The sequence below is a fragment of the Cupressus sempervirens genome, chromosome 2 (assembly GCF_028749045.1).
Source record: "Cupressus sempervirens isolate cs-2001-9-10 chromosome 2, ASM2874904v1, whole genome shotgun sequence".
Taxonomy (NCBI): Eukaryota; Viridiplantae; Streptophyta; class Pinopsida; order Cupressales; family Cupressaceae; genus Cupressus; species Cupressus sempervirens.
In genome coordinates, this window is record NC_143119.1 from 33989122 (window position 1) to 34002567 (window position 13446).

Consider the following 13446-nt stretch of genomic DNA (forward strand, 5'->3'; position numbering starts at 1 on the left):
CTAACCATTATACACATGACTAAGGATGTATCTTATCCACTTAATTTGAAAATCTTGTGGCATATGTGGAATATCTGTTAAACCTTTAGCTTTTTCTCTAGAGTTTCATCCATTTCCAAAGTACTAATATCCTAAATTTCACATTTGAAATGAGAATGAATGTGATTGATGAAGAGTATAGTTGGAGGGATTTAAGATTGCACTCCGCTCAGATCTAGGGTTTCCACAATGGTAGGAGTAAGCTTGAAATTTGGTGCCTTCCATTCCACACCACAAACCAATATATCTAATCCTTTCTTCACCTTGTTTCTAGTAGCTGCGATTTTTTCTCTGTAGGGTTTGAGAGAATTCAAAATATTTTGGTAACAATTCACTCAAATCACTTGAATGCTCTTGAAGATCACTTTGCACAAATAGCTCACAAAAATTCATAGTGAGAAATGACTTTGATTTTACTCCCTTTTATCAAATTTCCCAATAAATGCTTAGTACAAATGTTATATTAAATTGATAGAATTTCATCCACTTCACTTGTATTGAATAGTTAGTAGAGTCTTCCATGATTTAGTAACCACATAAAATTTAGTTACTCCCGAGCTCACTTGGTAGAGTCTGTAACTTGACCTTTCTCGATAAGGAAGGTAACTTGGTAGTAACTCATACCTCTTACTTAGTGATCCCTTTGCATCTTGAATGTTGATATGGATCTTTTGTCCTATTAGCTATAACTAATTTAGATGCCTTCTTTAGTAGCCAATTTTCAATTCTCCTTTGAAAAATCAAGTGGAAATGGTGGAGTCACCCAATTCTTGAGTGACTTGATCATCATTTCTTGGACTTGCATTCTCAGTAGATTTTGGAACCCATTGTTATCTCATTTTCTTTCTGGTGTCATCAGCTTTTGCCTTCTTTTCATCTTCAATTCTTCTAGTATTCATACAGTTCTTGTCAAGATGACCAAGTTCTGTACAAATGAAATATCTTCTGATAGTATCTCTTTTCCTTAAGTGATGTTTCTCACAATTCCTTCCAATGTATCCAAATTATCCACATTAATGGCATCTACACCAAGTGTTATAGTCCCAACCAAATATAGCTTTTACAATTTTTTTTTCTAGATTCAATATCTTAGTTTTACATTCTACTGACTTGTGCCCATGCTTCTTACATTTGTGACATTTACCTTCAAATCTTGGTTTTTCTTTGCATTCATTAGCTCTATGATCATGTTGATTACAATTGTAGCATTTTCCATTGAATTTTTCTTTCCCATTGCTCCAACATATATTTGATTTAATACCTATCTTACCATAGTGATTGCAAGTAGGTTTATTCTTTTGAGCTCCTCATTTGAATGATTCACTTTATTATATGTATCCAATTCATACTTTTCCTTTTTGTCTATAATGACTTTTCTCATTCAACTGATTCATGTCTACTTGGGATTTCATCATCCTTTCATTAGATTGTCCTTTAGTGTTTAGATCATTCTACAATCTTTCATTCTCTGATCTGAGATTCATGATTTCTTCATTTTCAATGGTGAGTTGATTAATGAAGCCTTCTTGCCCTAGGGATAGGTGCTAAATTTCCTTGTTCTTTCCTTTTATTTCTTCTCTTTTCTTATCTTTCTCTTCAATGACTTCACACAATCTTAGTGACTAAATTTCTTTCTCTCTTCTTTATTTTCTTAATTCTTCTTTAAGGGTTTTATTCTTTTCCAATAGCTCTTTGATTGCTTCATTAGCTTCATTTGAATTGCTTGAGCAGATGTCTTAAATTCTTTCATCAATGTAGAGTTTTTCATTCATATAGATTGCAAGATCTTTTCTTCTTTTCAAGGATTGAGAGAGTTGTTCTTTTTCTTTTTTGAGTTGTCTAATGGCCAATTCCAAATCTAGCTTCTCATTTTCAATAGCCTTGTCAAGTTTGAATACCTCCATTTCCTTTGATCTTTGCCCAAGATGTTAAAATTTTCTTTGAGAACCATAAAACTCTAATACCAATTGTTGGAAATATTATGACAAGTTAAGTTACTAAGAGGGGAGGGGTAAATCAGTAACTTATAAAAATTTATCTTAATTAGCAGTTAATCCTTTATGTAAATTTTGATCTAACTACATGCATGAGAAACTGAAAACATGAAAGCATACACAACACTTTAACACATAAGATTTAGTGACCTAAAAACCTTCCAAATAGAAAGTAGAACTAGGATGGGGATGATACTCACAAGCTTTAGTCCTATAGTATAAATTTGGCCTATTAAGGCTTACAATGATCACTTATGATGATCTACTCTGTTAGGAGTAATAAGAATTGCTAGGTCCACCTTGTAGAAGGATTTACAAACATACAACGAAGTATGCACTTGGTAAAAATATTTACATAAGACTATTAGGTCTACCTTGTTAAAGGATTTGACTGATCCACCTGTTAGGATAAAGCAGCAGCTGATCTCTGATCTACAACTTAGTTTGTTGAATGAGATTTCTTTGAGTCTATAAATCAACTTGCTCTGAGAGATAAATCTTTGTTGCTCTATATAGTGTTGTAGCCTTTGTAATTCACTCTTCTCTACTTTTATCTAATGATTACATTACTTCTACTTGATATCTTGGATATGATACAATACATTACATATATACCAATTTAATTATATAATTACACAGTTGGCCACAATACAAGTTTACACAAATATTACAAAGTCAGCCAAAGTGTAGGAACTTGGGTTCTGAAGACTAACTTAGTGAAGTTATGATAATCGACATCCACTGTTAATGCTTGGCATTATCATGCATTTAGTGGATGTAGAAGCTTGGTCCATACTGATCGCTTCCAAGTGGTCTTGAACTTAGTCTACACTAGTGACTTGGTGAATACTTTAAAACTTGGCATATAAATTGAATCACTCAATTGTTATTGCATAGCTCGGTCAATACTGTCATTGTGACCTCTTTATAAATTGAGTCTCTTGGTTAACATTGAGTAGCTACATTAATGCTAGAATCACATCACATTAACTACAAACTCAGTAAGCACTACACAACTCAATTTGCACTAGTAAACTCGGCACACACAAAGATGTTTGGTTTACACTACTGATCATCACCATAGTAGTAACTACTCAGTGCAAACTAAAATCTATCCAAAGGACTTGGTAGCAACTGTAGAACTTAGTAGCAACTAAAATGCTTGGTTAACACTATTAACTATACAATATGCTCGGTATGAACTTATAATATGAATAAGTGTATGTCACTAATAACAAACAAAACTAGAATGTCAATATGCTATAGTTTGAAACTCTTTTCCCTCTACACCTTTCGCTTATGAAGAGCTAGATGCCATTATATATATCTAGGGTTTGAGAAATTCAAAACTTCATAGCTCGACACATGGTAAATACCTTATAAATTGTAATCAAGTGCTATCAAACAACTACTCAAATCTCTTGCAAACACTTCAGATAAAATTTTGAAATCACCTTTAGCACTTTGTTCTCTTTTTCAAATTTGAATGATGTTAAATGAGTAGAAATTGATCAAAGAGCCCTTAAAACACTACAATTAATGATAAGTTCTTACACAATTGTAAGCTCGACATCAACTAATTTTTGGCTCATTTGGCATCAACATGTCTTTCCATTTGCTCGGCAACTATTACAAGCTTGGTCTCAACTAACCAAATTTATTAGCTCGACATCCACTAACATTTTTCTTGACAACCATAAGAAATCTTTCCATGCTTGGCTATAACATTAAAGACTTACAAAACTTAAAGATTTTTTTCTTTGATTTTTAATAACATTTTTCATCTTTATTCATTCATATGTAATCTTTTTAGAACTAAATCCTTGGAACTAATGTATGATATATCTTTCAAGTACCATTCCCACATACCTCTTGATTGCTTAGTTTGATCAGGTGTGATCACCTAACCCATTGGGTGAAGTGATCCCTTTTCTACTTGATGTATTGCAATCCTCCTTTTTCTTCCATGTCTTGTTCATCTCATCTTTGAAATTTTCAATATTTGCCTTGCCTTTTCCTTTATTGTACTCACAACTTGGTGCCTTTGACCTTGTTGGACAATATCGGCTCAAACAAATAAAACATGTGGTTTTTCTTAACCACCTTTTATAATCACTTCTAAAGTGTGTTCTTATATAATTCTCAGTAACATGTCTATACTCTTGATATTAGTGACAACTATACCTTGTATTATAATCCCAATTATAAGAGTTTCCATTGCTCTTTACCTTTGTTTTCTTGTTTGATGACCATTTGGATTTGAATCTACACTCAAAAGCTCTATGCCCATACTTTTAACAACTATAACAATATCCTTCAAATCTTTGATTGTGCATGGTCTTGGTTCTGCATTCATGTGCTTAATGACCTTTTTTGTTGCACTTATGGTAGTGATCCATGCTCTTCTGCTTAACATTCTGATTTACAGTCTTGCTCCTGCATACATTAGTAGTATGTCCTTTCTTACCACAATTATGACAAGTAGGTTTTGAATTCTTACCTTTGTTACTCCTTTTTTCAACACTTTTGAATGATTCTCCTTCTTCAATACTTTTGTATCCTAGTCCAGATGTATCCTTGTTATATCTAGGGGATCTCATCAATTGTTCAAAGTACTTGATAATTTTAGTAGGTATATTGAAACTATCAGCAGACTCCTTTTTACTTTTTTGATAATAGCTCGAATGTTCATTCTATAACTTTAGTGTTGTGATCTAAATATTCTTTACATTCAATTCATGACTTGCAATCATCATTTGACGCAAGGTTTCCAATTGCATGTTAGCAATCCTAGCTAGCTCTGATGATTTCTCTTCCAATTTGCTAGTGAAAACTCTTTCATCATCTGCAATCATGGCTTTTTCATCTATAGCTTTCTTTTTCTATTTGGTCACCTCACATAGTGGTATGGCTTGTGATTCTTACTCTAACTTAAGATTTCTAATTTGTTTATCTTGCGTTCAGTTCTTCACCATTAGATCTGCAAATGTTGCATCAAATTCATTAGAGTTTCCATTTGCAAATAGCTTGGTAGTGTCCATCTCTTTGTATTTTGTTTCATTTTCCTCAATAGCATTTTCCTTCCTTCTTCTCAATTATTTCTTTAGATCTTCTCTTGCTTCATTCAACTAATGTAGAATGAGTTGTATCTCAATCTCTTGGTTCTCAATTACTTTTCCCAGCTTGTATAGTTTCATTTCCAAGATCTTTCCTCAAAATTGCAAAGCTTCACTTTTAGAGAACAAGGTTTTGATACCAATTGTTGAAATTACAATAGGAAAGGTAAAATTCTAAGAAGGGGGGGTGAATCAGTGCCTTAAACATTAACCCATAAAAATATTCACCACACTTCCATCTCACATATTCAATAAGTAAACTAAAATACCATGTAAAAAATATACATCTAAAGTATGTAAACAAGTAAGCATTCATACATATATGACACAAGATATGATTACCCAAAAACCCTCCAATGAGAAGGTAAAATTGGGGTTGGGATGACACCCACAAATCTTCACTACTACAACAATAAAGTGTATCCAATGAAGGTTACAATGTTTGATCATGAAACATGATCTATCTTGTGAAATGTCTACCTTGTTAAATGCTTACAAATACTATTAGGTCTTACCTTGTTAAAGGATTTCAACACCCTATTAGAAGTGTGCCTGACTAAAGGACTTCAACTCACAATTAAGTAAGCACCTTGTTAGAGGAATTGAATATAGTCTATTAGGACTACTCTGTTAAGAGATTTAATCAATTTTCCTATTATAAAGTTTCAGCATTTATCTTGTGATTAGCACTTTGTTTCTTGATGTCAGATCACCTCTATCCTAATGTATACTTGATCTTCTTGATCAAATGTCTCTCTGTTGTTTATTGTTTCCTACCTCTATTATCATTTACCTTATTCTACAATACAATTGAAATCATAATACCTTTATCACCATGAATGTCTTTGTTTACACATGTAAAACTCTCCTTGATCATTCATTCCCATATCACTCATCATCTTTATATTTAGGGTTTTGTCCTCCTTAAGAAAACCTAGGCGACTTAGGGTTAGGTATGAATGAATCACTATGATTCATCCATATTGCCACTTAAACCTTCCCTTTATCTGATTGGGTGCATGTAATAGATAGGGATTCCCAATTAAGATTTGTCCTTATCAACAGAATATCATAATTTAATCCTTAGGTCAGCCCAAAAATGGTTTGCATAGTAGTTTGTGCCAATACAAATAACTATGACAAAACTGCATTACATGGCATCTAAAGTCCCTGGTGTTCAACACATACTTCAATATTGTGACTCGGCATCTAAATAACTTGACATGTACTACTTGCTTGGCTCCTAAATCACTCAGCACATACTATCCATTTAGCACTTGAGTGACTTTGCACACAGTATTTATTCAGCATGTGCTAAACTATATGTTGTGTTCGGCATATGTTACTTGTTCAACATGAACTAAGTAAATGAGTTAAGTGTGTAGACACTCACTTGCCAAAACCAATCTGAGATTAAGACATGTGTAAAATGGGGAAGGATATAAAACATTGTTACAATATATATACCTGTGTGTGTGTGTGTGTGTGTGTGTGTGTGTGTGAAATTTTCCTTTCAATATATCAATAAGGTACCATGCGTATATAATTTTAATTTAGATGATCATTATTATCTAATAATTTGAATTGTACTACTTATCCTAAGAAAAATAATTTGTACCCAAAAATATGAAATAGAAGCCTTATAGGATTGTAGATTCTTACATCATCATAGATTTATATAAGTGGGCCCAAAACTAGTTGAAAATAATATTAGTATAACTATGAGTTGTGATATAATATGGTGACAGAGATTGTGTGGTGAACCATTTCTATTGGGGGCTTACCCACTTATATTAAAACTTTCCATAAACTAAGGCATTTGAGGATAGGTGGAAGGATAAAGTATTGCAAGTCAATGAGATGAAATTGAATTGGTGATCACAAGGGACATGCTCTCTATTGTCTCCAATATGTAAAGTAATTCCATTAAAGTTTATCAGGAGAAAAAATCACTTTAGACATAGTAGACATTTTCTTTCTCCCTAGTGAAAGAGAAAAGGCCAGCAAAATTATTAATGGGGAAATTTAGCACCTTTCTCTACTCAAGCCATGGGTGAATGTTTGTGAGATAATAATGTAGTGTGGGACTTTGGAAGACAAATTTGGAAGTTTGTTTGGTTACTATTTGGTTATTCTCAATCATTTTCATCATGATAAATATATTTTCCATTTTTTATATCTTGCTTCCTTTAGAAACTATAGTATAGTGACTCATGCGAAAAGATCATCTACACATATTTCACATAAGGGGAAAATTTTAGTGATTGTGGAATGAAATAAAGCTCTATATGTTGAAAAAAAATCCACATAAATAATCTAGCCTAAATTTTTTAAATAATATGGTCATATTAAAGGAAATAACATGGGGTGTGAAATACCCTTGAGGATTGAGTTTTTTTGTGATTTTTCAAAGTGTTACAATGTAAAATAATTCTAACTAGTTTCTAGGGAAATTTTGTATTAGATTTTTTAAAATTGAGTACTATTTTCTCAATGTTTTTAATGAGAAATATATAATTATCTTATCATTCATTCAATATTCATGTGGCAAATGGGGAAGGATATAACACATTGTTACAATACTTTACACATTATATATATATATATATATATATATATATATATATATATATATATATATATATATATATATATATATATATATATATATGAAATAATTTTCCTTTCAATATATCAAGAAGGTACCATGTGGAAATAATTTTCATTTAGATGATCATTATTATCTAATAATTTGAATTGCATTACTTATCCTAAGGAAATTAATTTGTACCTAAAAACATGAAATAGAAGTCTTATAGGATTTTGGAGTCTTACATCATCATAGATTTATATAAGTGGGCACAAAACTAGTTGAAAATAATACTAGTACAGTTATGAGCTTGCATATTACACATGTTTAGTGTAGAAAGACATCAATGTTATCCATAGTGGTGATTAACTTAGATATATGTACATCTAGAATGGAATGACTATAAGGTATCGTTATAAAGGCTCCAATGATATTTTCTACCACTTTAATAAATATACACAAAAGGATCCTCTCACTAAGAAAATTATTAGATATAACTTTAATATGTTGACCTAACAATGGTTAAATATCACTTTTTATGGGATTTAAACAATAGAACTTGATACATTGCTAATATTCATTATGGAAATAGTTTTGAACTTAGAAAAGTTATACAAGATTAACATGATGGAAGAAAATAAGTCCTATATAATTGGACATTATATAAAATAATTAAGTATTGATTAACCTTACACAATTGAACCAAGGGATAACATAGTGGAAATTAAAATAAAAGGGAGACCGAATCAACAAGATGAGGTTTTCTTTTAGCATTACATGTCTCTAGAGGATGACATGGGAAAAAGAGATGTATAGCTTGATTTTGACCTAGAACATTAAGGCATATGTTAGAACTAATAACTCTAGAATGTGTAAGATCAAAATATAGAAGAATGTGTAAGATCACACATAGGGTCTTGTACTTCTCATCTTCTAGAGAGTATTTGTTTCCCTTATTTAAGGATGGTATGATGGCTTATTAGGTTTTGATGTCAAGACCACCTCCTCGCATAAACTAAGCTTAAGGGAGATGTTAGTGAAATCATCCTCAAAGAACTATCATGCTTAGGTGGCATGCTCAAGTGGCCAACTAGTTGAAGTTGGTGGTTGGTAGGTGCATGTACATTTCTCTCCAAAATAGGATTTCACATCCTTGCACCTAACTGGCCTCGGTAGAACAATTTAATCTAATCATCTATAATTTAATATGTTGTTCTCAAAGTTTTATTGATAAGTGTCATACTATTTCCACCCACCTAATTATATATATATATGTAACCCTATTTTATAAAAGATAAAGTAAGAAGTTATTTGTGAAATAAGACAAATCGTCCATAAGAACACTTAACTAGACATATGATATCAAATGATGATGAGAAACATGTTTTAAAACTGCAAAGATTGAGCAGAAGAACAGGGATGCTCAATTCGTGACCTTCCTTGCATGAATAAGCTTAAAAGTCCATTTACAAAACAGTCCAGTACACCATTCCATTCGTTAAAGATAGCAAGGAATGAGACCTTTTTCACCTGGAATATTCAGGTCCATTCAAGTTTTGCGAAAATTCATTGTTTATTAAACAGACTACAATTTAAAGCTCTGGACCATACAAATTGTAGCGTGGGGTCATTTTAGGATAAGTGCTTAAATCGATAGGATTTCATCTGTCACCTTCCCGTACTGCGAATTTCCACAAGTGTTTGACGGAATTGGTGAGCTTCTGCGTTACGACGGCTGCGGACATGTATTTATACAACATTCGCGGCAATTCGCAGTAACACAAGAAGCGCATTGAAACAGAATTGTTGGGTTGGCATTTTGAAGTTTTAGAAGCGCGGTGAAAGGAAAAATGAGAAGGTTTTCCAATAAGAAAGTAGATCATATAAAGATTAAGGGGATAGTAGTTTTGAGGAAAGTATCGTTTCTGGATGCTAGAGATTATAGTGCTAGTGTTCGTGACAGAGTAGGCGAGATCCTGCAGAGAAAGGTGTTCTTTCAACTGGTCAGTTGTGATCAGACAGATAATGGTAATGGACATGGCCTTACTTTTCTTAAATATATGTAGGCATTGTAAAAATCACATATTAAGAGTTGTTTGTGTTAAATAGTCAAAACTGACATGATTTTGTAATTTAATTTCTTCATTAGTATATGTTTAAGAGTGGCCTATAGTAAATAACAAATTGTATTTTTTATGTAAATTTAATTTCTTCATTAGTATATGATGTTTAAGAGTGGCCTATAGTAAATAACAAATTGTTTTTTTTTTTTTAAATATTGTAGAGACTGGCAGGAGTAAAGTTAGCCCTCATAAGGCTGCCTTAGACTGGAATTTGATAGATTTGGGAATAGTTACTAAGGATTCAGAGCACCAGATCACTTTCGAGTGGCCTACTAACTATGGGACTCCCGGAGCTATACTAGTCACAAACCAGCACATGTGAGAGTTTTATCTCAAACATGTTTGCTTCAATCTTCTTGGTCAAGGAGATGTTAATTTTCTATGTAACTTGTGGATTTATCCTACATTGATGGCTAAATATTGTTCCAGTTTGAGTAGTGGACGAATCTTCTTTACAAATAATGTACTCCTAATATTTTTCTTATCTATTTTGAAGTTGCTTTTAATATTCTAGGAATCAAAGCCCTTAATGTATCATGTTTTACCTGACGGTATCTGATATAGTTTCAGTTGATAAACATTATAAATAAACAATGATCTGGAAGAAATATGTATTGTAATGTGCAGAGCTATCTCCCGAAGAAAACACTAGTAGGGCTAGTGGTTTGGAGGGATGAAGAACTGGTGAAAATGAGACGAAATGGCACAGGAAGAAGGGAGCCGTGGGATCGTGTTTATGATTATGATGTTTACAATGATCTGGGTGACCCTGAGAATAAGAAGGAGCTTGAGAGGCCTGTTCTTGGAGGATCCCGCCACCTCCCATATCCAAGGAGATGCAGGATTGGCCATGATTCTATAAGATTAAGTGAGTGATCTTGTAGACGCTCAAAAATGGTTCGCATCTATGAATTCATCACTTCTTCATACTAATTTGTCCCATTTTCTCATTCTACTAACTTTGATCTTTTGGCTAGATTGACCATATTTCATCATTTGTATCCCCTTTCACATAAATTTCATATCAACTAGTAATCACCCCAAATCAACTCGGAATCACCCCAAATCAACCCAAAATCACTTGAAATCAGTCCTAATCAACTTGAAACATATCAAACATCCCAAATCAATCATCATTTATCTGCTCCTAGGCATTGTTGTGGCTTTCAATGTCTTAGAAACCTATCAATCTTATCAATTTGACCTTAGTACTGTCGTGGCTCTTAGTGCTAGGTCAAACTATCATTCATGTCATTCAATCTTTGACATTGTTGAGGCTTTCAATGTCAAAATCACGGCATCATCAACCATTTTAATAACATTGACAATGTTTATCGATGTTATTATGATCAAACCTTATCAATCAATTTCAATCCTGTAGCATTTACAATGTCGGTTAAATGTTACATATCAACCAATTCATGTCATGTGTCCTTGGCATGTTATCAACTTCAATCAATCAATTTGACCATGGTTTTGGTCTACGTTTTCATCATCTTATTCCATATCCATCATTGTCACATTTTCATCAAAGGATACGGTCGCATTCATTTAATCAATTTGGCCAATTATCTACTAATTTTCTCTATAGGATTAAATAACCCCTAATTTAATCCTATTATTTCTAATTATTCTTCCTAATTATCATCCTCAATTAATTAATTTTATTAATTAATTGGTTTATCATCTAAAACCATGGAAATTCTTAATTTCCTAAGTTCCATTTTCCATCATTAATTCCATTTTCTACTAATTCTTGTTTTGTGGAATAAGAGGATTTTTAATTCAAATATTCCATAAAATATTTCATCATCATGACACTTGGATATGACACCTCATGGATTCTCCTTTGACACTTGGCTGATATTTGTCATAATCAAATATCATTATCTCTTATGCATGTCCCTATTTGGCTTATTCATCATAGATTCTTGGCTTTAAGTGGGTTGAGGTGTCTTATGACGCGTCATAGATTCTCTTCCACATTTAGCCAAGTTTTATTTGCATGTGTCATAGAATCTTACAATTGGCATATTTTGTCATATGCATCATGGATTCTCAAAAGAATCTCTTGCCACATCGCATATCTATGGGTGACAAATCCAATGCCCTCACTCTGAGTGTTGATTATAAAATAAACACTCTTTCTCTCATTTTAGATCCTTGAATCCTGGAATGCTTAAGTTTTGAAAGTCCAAATCTTTGAATCTTTGAGTCTCTACTTCTTTGCATGTTTCATTCTCTCTTTCAAGCTTAAAATCATGCTTCTAGTATTCTCATGGCATTATCCATATCATAGGATTTGGCTTCAATCTTGTGTACACTATAGGCAACTTTGGGGCTACAATCATTTTGAGAAGAAAGAAAAACATGGGAGCTACAAATGAAAAAGGGGGTTTCTATTGCTTTCTTAATTATTTTGGCTTTCATGGTAGACTAGTGGGTGCTAATGTATGTTGATTGAGTTTTGTGATTTTCTCATAGTATGTTATGCTTTTAGCCTATTTTCTGGTCCTACATTTGGTGAACCCGACGTGAACATGCATATCAAAATTGTGTTTTCTTGTTTTGTGCTTGTAGGTGCAAGGAAGGAGCTCACTTGGAAGGGTATAACAACTATCTGCTCTTCCTTTTTACACCTAGATTAATTACGAGGTCCAGTAAAATTCTCATATGCTATTTTTTCATGCATTATGTTAGCTTGCTATCCTAGGGCGCACTCTGCTCTTTCAGGGCGCACTTGGGACCCCTAGGAGCAGTTTTAGGAGCTCAGAAACCACCAAAATCTCATTTTGTTGTTTCCAACTTACCAACTACACCCATTTGGGCCCCAACTATGTCATTGACACAGTCTACACTGTTTGGGCGCACTTGGGAGTGTAGCTTTGAAAATTGTAGTTTTTGGGTCTTGACTAGGCACCCATTTCCCCACACCTTGCACCTGACTTCCCAAATGTGCCCTAAAACTACCAACTGCACCCAACTGGGCCCCAACTAGATCATTGACATAGTTGGCACTGTCTAGGCACACTTTGGAGTGTTTTGAGCCATTTTGGCCTTCTAGGGTGCAATATGCTCTATCGGAGCACACCTAGGTTCATAGTAAGCACATGCACCAATCAAAATCTACATTTCAAGTTCCTATCACTCTCTAAGACATAGATTAGGTGATTTTGTATTACTAATGATCTATTTGCAGCATGTGGCGATTGTTGGATGAGGATATGATCATAACAAACTACTGATGTGTGTGCTTTGCAGTACGTTGTCGAAGACTTTGTGTGTCTTTCAAAACTATGTGTGTGGATTTCCTAGATTAGATAACATTTCATTTGGTGCTTAAAAAGAACCTTTTTCCTTTCTTCCTGGTGTATCTATGGTGTTAGATCCCTAGGAGTTGCATTGGACGTATCCTCTCCCCTCGCCATTCGTGGATCTTGGGTGTAAGAGAAATTTGTGTAACTTCTATAGGAGGCCTACCTTGGACCAAGATACTCGATATTGGGTATGCCAAGGGACGACCTTAGAGCGGTAATGGGCCAAAGCCAGGTCAACATTCCAGCCACTATATAAAATTTGATTAC

At 33.4% G+C, this 13446-nt stretch overlaps 1 pseudogene; it reads left to right on the forward strand.

The window, feature by feature from the left end:
- The first annotated feature begins 9589 nt into the window (after positions 1-9589).
- LOC149570941 (linoleate 9S-lipoxygenase 6-like) overlaps positions 9590-13446 on the forward strand; it is a 32299-nt pseudogene continuing 28442 nt past the window's right edge.